The sequence below is a fragment of the Corythoichthys intestinalis genome, chromosome 10 (genome assembly GCF_030265065.1).
Source record: "Corythoichthys intestinalis isolate RoL2023-P3 chromosome 10, ASM3026506v1, whole genome shotgun sequence".
Classification (NCBI taxonomy): domain Eukaryota; kingdom Metazoa; phylum Chordata; class Actinopteri; order Syngnathiformes; family Syngnathidae; genus Corythoichthys; species Corythoichthys intestinalis.
Window position 1 is genome coordinate 29,774,888 of NC_080404.1, and position 12,009 is coordinate 29,786,896.

Here is a 12,009-nt window from a genome sequence, read left to right on the forward strand (position 1 = left end):
GCTATGTGTTAATAAAGGAGGAAGGACATGTAAGAGCATCACTACTATAAAAGCATAGTGTTTTTAGAGGTCCCTAGGAATCTTCCTTAAGTCTTGGAGCTCCCCAGAGTCCAGATTGAAAACCCCAATTGACCATTTGTACTGTCACTGTTTGTCTGGTGTTTAAGCAGCAGGGTGAAAACCTCTCTCCTCAAAATACCATTTCACTTTGGGTTGAATCCCCTTGCAGCATTTGTGGGGATGAAAAAAGAAAATATTTTTTCACCCACTACTGCAATGCAGTCAGCCTTTGTGCTGGAAAAAGGACAGCACACACTACAAATGACATTCTTTTCTTTTAGTGAGTTACATGCAGTGCCTTTGTCGGATTATTTATTTATTTGCAGTTCACCATTTACACCACACACTGTGTAACATAATAGATCACTTTATGGCAATGTAGCTATAGTTTACTGCATAAACATGTTGCTAGGAAGTAATTGGAAAGATAGCAAAGTGAGGTTAGCACATTCATATTTGAAAATGTTAAGTGAAGTACTGTACAACTTTTTAATTGTAGTTACACAAGTACACATTCCAACACAAAAGCAAACAGCACGTTTGATTTTGTTTTCGTACTACTCTACAGGAAAATGATGGAAGCTTGCTTTTAATTTCGTAAATACGAGGACTTATCTGAAAATAGTGAGAAGATATGTCTAGCCACTAACTGACAATCAGTCCAGAATGCACCTCTCCTTGGGCTGAAGTCAACTTGCATAGGCTCAATCTTATCCACCACCATGACAACCAGTGCTTTAGAATGTTTAACTGAGTGATGAGTTCGACAGCGACGTGGGAGATTTCTACTTATTCAACAATTACATGCTCAACAACAATCAACAGGCTCCAGTTACTCAACTTTATGGCAGGATTGTGTGAATTGGTTGCCCATCTCCAGTAGTGTCCAATCAAAGTTTATTGTGAACAAGATGGATTGTATGTGCCAACCTTCTCTTGTGTTCGCAATACTCTAGCCCTCTCTGTGCTGACGCCAGATGAATCTGGCTATTCCATGGCTGCCCAAAATGTGATCAGTAGGACAATGGTAACACTATGTGACACATGTTGGCGGGTGTACTGATTACCAGTCCCTTGAAGCACATATTGCAGGCTGTCTGTCTCGGTCACACTCTTCTACAAATGACTGCCTGCCTGAAACATTGCTGTGAAATACTTCAACATACGACATTTATTTTGACGTGCACAAGTGAAAGGCTGGGTGACGTCTGCGCAGTGTTACGAATCACTCATATTATGGGACGGATGGCTACAAAGTACCTGTACTATGCTGAAGGAAAATAAACTGTGACTTTAAAAGATTACATGACCCCCTCATTGTAGATGTGAGACACTCCGACACATTTTGTTAAAAGTAACGTATGCGGGCTTAAAGTCAAGGAAACTACTTGAATTATTAATGTTGTGTTTTCAACGTTTGAAATGCATGATTTAAAATTCATAAATTCCCCTAAATTTGACCTATTTAATATCAACATGATAAGACTTTCTTGTTAGAAAGAATACAAATGTGACAATGTATTTCTTTAATTCTTCTCACTCTGCTAGTATGAAAGACTTCTACGCATACTGTAAGATAAACCAACAATCTGCACAAAGGAGAAAAGGATAGCTTTTTGCTGTGTTACGTTGCATAAACGGGTGTAGCATCGGTGTTGTTGCAATGGGAGCTCCTTAATCCACATTGCAATAGTCTAAAATAACACTCAACATTCTTATACTTGAATAACATCTGTATTGAATATCATCATTTGAAGAGTTCTAAAGTGACTCAGACTACTTTACAATGGTATCTTGACTTATCAGTGTGCCAACGTCTGAGTTTTTTTAGTCAAAAGCATTCAATTATATATAATTTGCTGTAATTAAAATCAGTTGCTTGTGTCCTAAGGCAGAATTTGGAAGCAAATGTCACATCCATTTGTTATCCTATAGAATGTAATGCAAATACAGTATTTAAATTGAACGATATAAATTAGAGTCCCACATCAATGAAATGATATTAACAATAGTGCAGCACAGGGGAGTTATCTTTGCATGAGTAGCATTTTTCACTTTAACCTGCTTCTTGCTATGTATTTTTTTATTTCTATTTTGCTTAACAAATAGAGAAGATCTACAGAAATTAAGATTGGCCAGTCTTGCAGCTTTATAAATTGTTACTGGCAAACAATAAAAGATGAAAGCTTGCTGTCAGTGTTACCATTTCTATATGTTAGGACTTTGAGCACATGATGCACCTTAGGTTGACAGACACATTTGTATTGTTTAACAGATATACTGAATGAATTGGGAGAATATTAGCATTCTACTGGTATGCGTGCAAAAATTTAGTCATCTAGAAAGAGACCTGGGAGTTGAATTATTATGCTACATTTTCATAATGACTGATCGATTCAACAGAGGACAGCAAAGTGCCTTAATACTTTATGGCTGTATTGACTCAATTATGTATCTTAACAGAGCGTCCAGTGCGTTACGGACACTTAACTTCTATATCTGTGTATATCAACCACTGTGCCACAGCACACCACTGTCTTGTGGCGTAGGGTCTGGTGTGCTGTGGAAAATCATTCACTGTCCAATTATTTTTGGAAAATGAATCCGTAAATGCACAAAATTTAGTTTCTGTGCTGTCCAGTGGTCGGTAATCCTGCAATACTCTTCCATATCAGTAGGTGTCAACAGGTTCGCGAATTACCTTGTTTATTTATGCATAAGAGTGGCATTGGGGATAGCAGTAGCGGCTAGCTACCGAAACTATAACGGCGACAGTGATAGTAAAGGATTTCATAAGGGAAAGATGCTAACTCGAAACTGGACACTTCAATCTTGGCTCACCTGGGAGCGCACCTGCAGCTCATTAACAATCAACACTGCTCACAACAATCGGCCTGGGCAGCAAGCAGGTGCCGGATGATTCTGCCAGTCACCATTGGTACATCGGCCAACTAAGCCTGTAGTTTGTGACTCTCGTCTTTGAACTCTTAACTACTAGTAATTCTGTTTTTTGCCATCAGGACGCCCACCCTTCAAAGCCCTCGCAGCCACAGTCATTGACCATTCAACTCACCAGCCGCTCAACACATTGCCTGTGTACAATCAATATCACTTCACACTCCTGTTTCCGGGTCGCATTTTGGTCCACATCAACTTTGCCTACCTTGCCCCAACACAAATCTTTCATCGGGATTTATACTAGACTAGGGGTCGGGAACCTATGTCTTGCGAAGTTGCGAGCCATATCTGGCTGTTTTGATAAGTGCATCTGGCTCTCTGCCAACCCATAATTTTAAATGTGGAACCGGCCGACTCTCTTGACATGAACGAGCTGTGACGAGCTGATGGTGCATTCACACATTTTTCTTGGACCTTCAAATGTACGTCGCAATAATATGCTTCAATTGGTGGTCAATTCCATTGTTGGTCCTTCTGTCTGGATTGCACAGAGATGGGCATTAGTACAGAGCTTGCCTCGCGCATTAAGCCCCCACTCAGCCAGCAGTGGGTCTGGCCCCTCCAAACTCAATGCTGAGCAAACTGGAGTATATAAAAATTGCATAGGAGAAAATTAAACCACAAAAGTGAACTGCGTGGTACCCCAAGTCACAGAGGCGCAATCAGTTTCACTTTCATGACTTCTTCGCCTCTCAAAATGTTTGCCACTTCCAGGAGAGCAAGACTCACGAAACGGCTACCCTGAGAGACTCCACCTGTCTCGGCCACTACGATGCACATGCCTCCCTGATTGGGATTTCCTCCTCCAGAAAATATATGCCCTCACTCTCGCTCCCCCATGTTCAAATGCGCTCACACACAGACAAAAAAAAGAGTGTTCACAAAACGGACTCGAACAAGCTGGCAACAGAACATATATATATCTATAGATACTGTATATAGACACATACACTATATGGCCCTTGTGGAATCATATTTTAAAATGTGTTGGGTGTTTTGGCTCTCTCGGTCCAAAAGGTTTCCAACCCCTGTGCTAGACAGTAAAGAAGAACTGGATACGACACACAGACAGACAAAGCAGAATGAAACAAAACCAAAACACACAACAACGTGTGGAAACAAAGGAGTGAAACCAAACCAAACACAGCAGGCAAACAAACTGTAAAAAAACGGATAAATTACATCCAATTGAAATATAATATTAAATGTAATGTGAGCCCTGGTTAAATAATAAAATTTATATGGTGGAAAACACCCAGGTGACTTGAAGTTCCGCTCTGACTCTGAAACCCCCAATTTGGCCAAATTTCAAAATTGTCCAATATGCATTTGTGATACATCATATGAGAGCTTAAAATCTCAATTTTCTGGGGGAAGAAAAATTTTGAACAGGAGGGCATTTTGGCATTTAAAAAAAAAAAAAAAATATATATATATATATATATATATATATATATATATATATATATATATATATATATATATATGTATATATATATATATACAGTGCCTTGCAAAAGTATTCGGCCCCCTTGAATCTTGCAACCTTTCGCCACATTTCAGGCTTCAAACATAAAGATATGAAATTTAATTTTTTTCTCAAGAATCAACAACAAGTGGGACACAATCGTGAAGTGGAACAACATTTATTGGATAATTTAAACTTTTTTAACAAATAAAAAACTGAAAAGTGGGGCGTGCAATATTATTCGGCCCCTTTACTTTCAGTGCAGCAAACTCACTCCAGAAGTTCAGTGAGGATCTCTGAACGATCCAATGTTGTCCTAAATGACCGATGATGATAAATAGAATCCACCTGTGTGTAATCAATTCTCCGTATAAATGCACCTGCTCTGTGATAGTCTCAGGGTTCTGTTTAAAGTGCAGAGAGCATTATGAAAACCAAGGAACACACCAGGCAGGTCCGAGATACTGTTGTGGAGAAGTTTAAAGCCGGATTTGGATACAAAAAGATTTCCCAAGCTTTAAACATCTCAAGGAGCACTGTGCAAGCCATCATATTGAAATGGAAGGAGCATAAGACCACTGCAAATCTACCAAGACCCGGCCGTCCTTCCAAACTTTCTTCTCAAACAAGAAGAAAACTGATCAGAGATGCAGCCAAGAGGCCCATGATCACTCTGGATGAACTGCAGAGATCTATAGCTGAGGTGGGAGAGTCTGTCCATAGGACAACAATCAGTCGTACACTGCACAAATCTGGCCTTTATGGAAGAGTGGCAAGAAGAAAGCCATTTCTCAAAGATGTCCATAAAAAGTCTCGTTTAAAGTTTGCCACAAGCCACCTGGGAGACACACCAAACATGTGGAAGAAGGTGCTCTGGTGAGATGAAACCAAAATTGAACTTTTTGGCCACAATGCAAAACGATATGTTTGGCGTAAAAGCAACACAGCTCATCACCCTGAACACACCATCCCCACTGTCAAACATGGTGGTGGCATAATTATGGTTTGGGCCTGCTTTTCTTCAGCAGGGACAGGGAAGATGGTTAAAAATGACGGGAAGATGGATGCAGCCAAATACAGGAGCATTCTGGAAGAAAACCTGTTGGTATCTGCACAAGACCTGAGACTGGGACGGAGATTTATCTTCCAACAGGACAATGATCCAAAACATAAAGCCAAATCTCCAATGGAATGGTTCAAAATCAACGTATCCAGGTGTTAGAATGGCCAAGTCAAAGTCCAGACCTGAATCCAATCGAGAATCTGTGGAAAGAGCTGAAGACTGCTGTTCACAAACACACTCCATCCAACCTCACTGAGCTCGAGCTCTTTTGCAAGGAAGAATGGGCAAGAATGTCAGTCTCTCGATGTGCAAAACTGATAGAAACATACCCCAAGCGACTTGCAGCTGTAATTGGAGCAAAAGGTGGCGCTACAAAGTAATATAACAAGGGTCGCGATGCAGAAATCGCGGACATCAAGGAGTGGTTGAGATTTTCTTTTTCATATATTTACCCTTTTAAACTTTTTTTTCAACGTTTCTTTGTTTGGATCGATTATTAATCATCTAACAAAGCGGAGAAAATGCGACAGTAACAAAAAAATACAATTAAGTCATAGTTATGAGGTAGATATCCGTGACTTTTTACAGACACCATTTTTTTCATTGTGACGTCATTTGTTTAAAAGTTTAAAATATGTGAGTGAATAATTTTTAAAAGTTTTTAAAATTTTTAATACGAAATATTAGACATCAATTAATGATTCTAAGCTAAAAACGACAGACATTTTGAATAATAAATATAATTAACTACCTTCGATTTATGGCTGGGTTGAAACAAAAGTGGTTGCACGACGTCTGTAAACGGGGGTTTTCATGGTAGAACAGACAAATCAAAAATAGTTTGGTGGCTTAATGAGCCATGAATCTGCTATGGCAGCATATAGACATATTGTTCTATCAATAACAGTTGTTTTGACTTAAAATTCAGCAGTTTCTTTTAAACACGAGTGCAAGAGCAGAAACTGCTTTTTCAGTCTTGTCTGTGTTTTCCACCATATCCATATATACTGTGTATATACGTACAGTGGGGAGAACAAGTATTTGATACACTGCCAATGGCAAACCCATTGGCAGTGTATCAAATACTTGTTCTCCCCACTGTATATGTATGTGTGTGTATATATATATATATATAAATAAAACCATGTGTATGCTTATAATCCTACTATAATTATGATACGCATGTTTTAGCGCAGAATCTCACCCAGACTAAAAGTTATAACACTATTGATTACATGGATTGTGGCTCTAGCAGACAACCAAATATAAACTGATGTCACCGGTATGTGGTGATAAATGAACACAGCCTTATTTATCATCACACTCAATGTTAAATCAATAAAATATGGATCATATCTGGCAGCTCTGCATTATTCAACCCTTCTGATAATGTATATGGAGGCGTAATAAGCAATCGAGACAGAGGGCTTTAGGTTGGCACATGACAGATGGATATGCATTGAGGTCCCTTTGGAATGATTACACACGGTCTTGAATATTGCCTCAGATAACACTCTGTCATTCTGAAGATGTCGCCTCTGCGACCCTTAAATCTATCATGGAACCGTAATCTGTGGTGTAAATCAATGTGAGATGACTGGAGGAGATGCGAGTACGGGCTGAAAGTGTCCGCTCTGATGGCACTCATACCTGAGGCTGAGCATGTTGAATCAAATGTGAGCCACACTTTCTCTGATTTCACTTTTGTAAGCTCTTGTCTGCATGGCTCATTAGATCACACGATGCTTGGTTTGAAACTCTGCGGGACTTTACGGCCAGTTCTGCCTTTCAGATTGAGCTCCAGATGAAAGCTGCTGTTTTTTTTCCCTATCCATCTTCATGAAGGAAATTACTATAGAAGCCTGCCTTCTGGGGACATGCAAAAATGTAAGTTCTTTTTCAGTACCAACTGAGTTTGGGTCTTGGATTGACAATTCAAAAGTACTGTGAATTGAAGGCATCATATTTCTGTCTCATGAACGTTACTGTGAACGTTCCTATTCTAGTGGTTGTGAGCGGCGTTCATAACCTTGTTCACGAGTTCAGAATAAGAGCCTTTCCGAAATGTTGCAGCATGGACACATGGACACGCTCTCGTAACCAGTTATTCTGTCAGATTTTGCTTCCGAACCTTTTGTCACGGCAAATGAGCATTATTTACATTTAGTTGGACTCTCAATATTATCCAAATAAACAAGTTACATCATAAACATACATGTGCACCATGAATACTGTTATGGTGGCTGGAATGTTCGACCCAAAAGCACAGCACAAGGAGTCAGAGGTGACGAGGAGCCCGAAGGCGTGTTTATTAAACAAAGAAAATAATAAAGAAATGACGAGTGGTGGCGGCACTGCGGATACCTTGACAGAGTTGGAAGGCTGAGATGGCTTGGAGTTGCTGTGAAGAAAAGGGATATGAATAAGTCAAAGTTTGGTCGCTTGAGTGGCCTGTACTGTACTTTACCATGTGAGGTTAGGTGACGCTCTGGCATTGAATGACGTGCCGACCGGTCTTTTGTAGTGGCAGGCTGTTGATTGTGAAGTGGAGGCAGGTTTGGAGATTGATGACAGGTGAGCACAGGAGAGTCAGTGAGGAGTGGGAGGAAGAGGTGAAGGTGAGGGTGAGTGAACCGTAACAAATACGGCATTAATAAATGCTAAACAGCACAGAGAAGACGTTAATTGTGAGAGAGTGGTGTGCAGTCGAGTTGAGCACAGTCACATGGTAGGATTTGTGTAGGCAGAACTTTCCTTTGTGTGCGTCCATGTCCAAACATAAGTACATATTCCTTTCTTTACAGGAAGTTTGTGGTGTTTACTTTGGAACCATGCATTCCCGGCCATTTGTAACATAATGCGCATGTGCAGAACAGCAAAGTTTGCAATTTCAAGTCAGCAATTTCTGATGGAGTGCAAAATCTGACAGAACACAGGCCCAGTACCAACATTGAAGCGAGTTTTACAAACAGGTTAGTACCAACGCAGATTTGAAACTAAATATGAACATGAATCTCACACAGTTTCAATGTTCAAGTGGATAAAATAATTGCTGTCTGTAGTTTTATAAACGACTCTGAAAGAAAGAACAGAACTAGAAAGGGTTTTCTTTTGAACCCTTTAAGGTCTGGGCCTATTTGTCTGATTTTGCATGCCTTTGAAGTTGCCTTTATATTTCAAAGAAAGAATTGTTTACGATGGCCTGGTTTGGTCCCTTTTTTTGTGACACCTTGAACTTCATGTCCAAACTGTTGTTTCCTTCACTGACCAATTATAAATCATCATTTTGGGCCCAAAAAGACCAAAAATTCCAAAATCGTTTTGTCAAAATTTTTAATATTGATGTCCAATTGACAACCAAAGATGCGTAACGAACCGTTTTGAAACTTTGTAATATTTATTCAACATGTTAGGATGAACATTCAACCCCAAAAAAAATTTGAATAAATAGTCTTATATTTGACAATTCAACATAAACAACAGGTATAGCCATAGGCATTTTTTGCCTTTATACATGCTCTAGTCAAAACAGGTTATATACAGCAGACCAAACAGTGAAGAACAGTGAAAAAATATATACCATCTAACACAAAAAGTGTTTAGAGGCCATCTCTTTATGAGTTTAGGTATTGCGGCCCATCACCTGATGAAAACTATGTACACACGATCAAGCTTCTTGAACACACATTTATACACACAAATTGAGAAGACTGATTGTGGGGAAAATATATATATATATAACATTGGGAAAAAAAGTATTTTCAAAAATATTTACAATAAACAAGTTAAAAAATTTTCAGGCATGCCACTCCGAAAAGCAGTTTCGTCCTGGAATTAGACACGGCTACATCACACCCTTTCCACCCTTCCATTTTCATTGTCACTATAAAAGTACATGAAAAAGGTCAGTATTTATGAAAATAATAAAGTATAAAATAAAAATATATACAGCAATAAATCATAATGGAAATCTATATGTATGACAATAGAAAGAATACCATAGCTGAATATGTGCTACATCCCTAATCTTCATATAGAAAGAAGAACACCACAAATTATAAATTCCTGCCTGGGATACACACAGTGCACGTACGACTTTGATCTGATATGCACATTTTATTATTATATACACAAACACGCACTTATATTGCATCAAAATTAACTTTGTCTTGCAATATCAAAAGAAACTTTCAAAAGAAACTTTTTCAGCATAAAAAAAAAAAAAAAAGTGAGTTGGCTTACCTCTGCTCGTCGATGGCGTCACCCACGTGTTCAAATCCGTCACTATCTTCACTCAAGGACTCTTCCGAAGAAGACGGTGATGACGAATTTGGACCATCCTCTTCCTCAAGTTGATCAAAAAGCACAATTGCTTGCGCTAAATTTAGTTTTCCGTTCATTCTCAAAGTCACACAAAGTCGCTGCCATGAACTTTAATTAAAAATTTTGAATTATAAACTATGAACTGAGCAGTTCATGTTAAAATTTGTGAACTACAATTTGAACTACGGTAGTTCATTTAGATGAATGAACCTTGCCAACACTCTGTGTATGTATGTATGAATATACAGTATATATATCAGTGGCAGATGCTGGCCTTTCAATGAGGGAACGCTCAAAATGTGTTCGCCTGTGATTGCTTTGTGACAGAGGAAGGGCTCAGTGTTACCCGCTGCTCAGTAAGGAAAGAAACTAGAGAACCAGAAGTCAAGCCTTCAAATACGAGCAGCTACAATTAAAAAAAAAAAAAAAAAAAAAAAAGATCGATTTTTCGCTAGTCGTTCTTAACAACGTAAGTGTCTCTAGGATGATTATGAAAGTCTCCGGTTCAACTCAGAACTACGGAATGAAAATCAAATAATATCTTCGGCGGATGTTAATATGACAAAATCACTGATTTGCTCATTGCGCTGTCAATCAATATTTTGTCAATGATACTGTATGTTCACGCAACAGTATACATTTTATCATTTATTTGAATAAAAGTCAATTTAGTCAATGACATGTACACACAAAGGTATATATTTGATCACTTATTTTTTTGAGATTTTAGAGGAAGCTGACCTTTGCAGTCATAGAGCAATCATCTCTGATATCTATATTATATATATTGTATACTGGTAGTGTAGTTGTGTTTGTGCATATGCCAGTGTACCTATTTTTCCTAAATATTTACTTCACAAGTTTATTTTAGGAAAAAATCATTTTTTGCCAACTATTGATTTCTTAATACTGCTTGCATAATGGAAATGTCTCTTAAATAGATTAGGAGCAATAGAGACAGGACCAATAAGTCTGGAACAAATCAGCAAGACAGCATTTTTTGAGACTCCTCATACTGTATCTGCTCTTACGTACTGAACATACAGAATGTGGTGAAGGTAGAGCTGGTGAGTAAAAAAAATGCAGGAAATGTTAATTGGAAATGAAAATCCTGTCTTAACCGAAGCTGCCTTTAGCCTGACTGTATCATGTCATTTTTTGAGACTATTGTTTCATGACAGTCAGTCTGACCTATGCTTTCTCATTACAGTTTTAATTTTTGTATGGAGTATCTGTCTTCCAGTAAACACGCATTAGCAGCAGTGATGAGAGAAGGGCTCTTGCACATTACCATTTAGATTGGACAATACCATGCCAAGAAATGCCTGGATGAGGTTGGCTAAGTAAGAGGAATGGTGCATGGCCAAAGACCAGTGAGGAGATACTTCGGGCGACAGCATCATCACTCGTCCACACCTGGAATTTTTTTTTATCCCTGATGGTGTGTTGCAAAATTTGTGTGGAGGGCTGTTGGCGCAACTGAGTCGCTGAAATTTGAAAGGAGACAGGTGCTTTCTTGAATAATTGAGAATGGCAAATTGGCTCACTCGGGGCTCAAGCGATTGCAGTTTCGGAAGTGACCCATTTTTCTACCTCGTCAAGCTATGCAGAATTATGGCCTTCTACAAAAATCGTGTGAGATTTTTTGAGAGCGCTAATGTGATAAAAGACAAGGCAAAGTTAATTTATCAATGGCATGATTAATATTTTATTTTTCTGTCCTTGTATTATTTAATACCCCATATGAATGCATATATACACATATATACTGTATGTATGTACATATATATATGTTGGAAAACACAGACAAGACTGAAAAAGCAGTTTCTGCTCTTGCACCCCTCTATAAAATAAATTGCTGTATTTTAAGCCGAAAGAACTGTTGTGTTTGATAGAACAATATGTCTATATGCTGCCATAGCATATTCATGGCGCATGAAGCCCCCGAACTATTTTTAATTTGTCCCTTTTACCCTGGAATCCCCTGTTTACAGACGTCGCGCTACCGCTTTTGATTTAACCTAGCCATAAAAAGAGGTAAGTAATAGTATTTATTATTCGAAATGTCTGTCATTTTTAGCTTAGAATCATTAAGTGATGTCTAATATTTAGTTAAAAAAAAAAAAAAAAACGACTT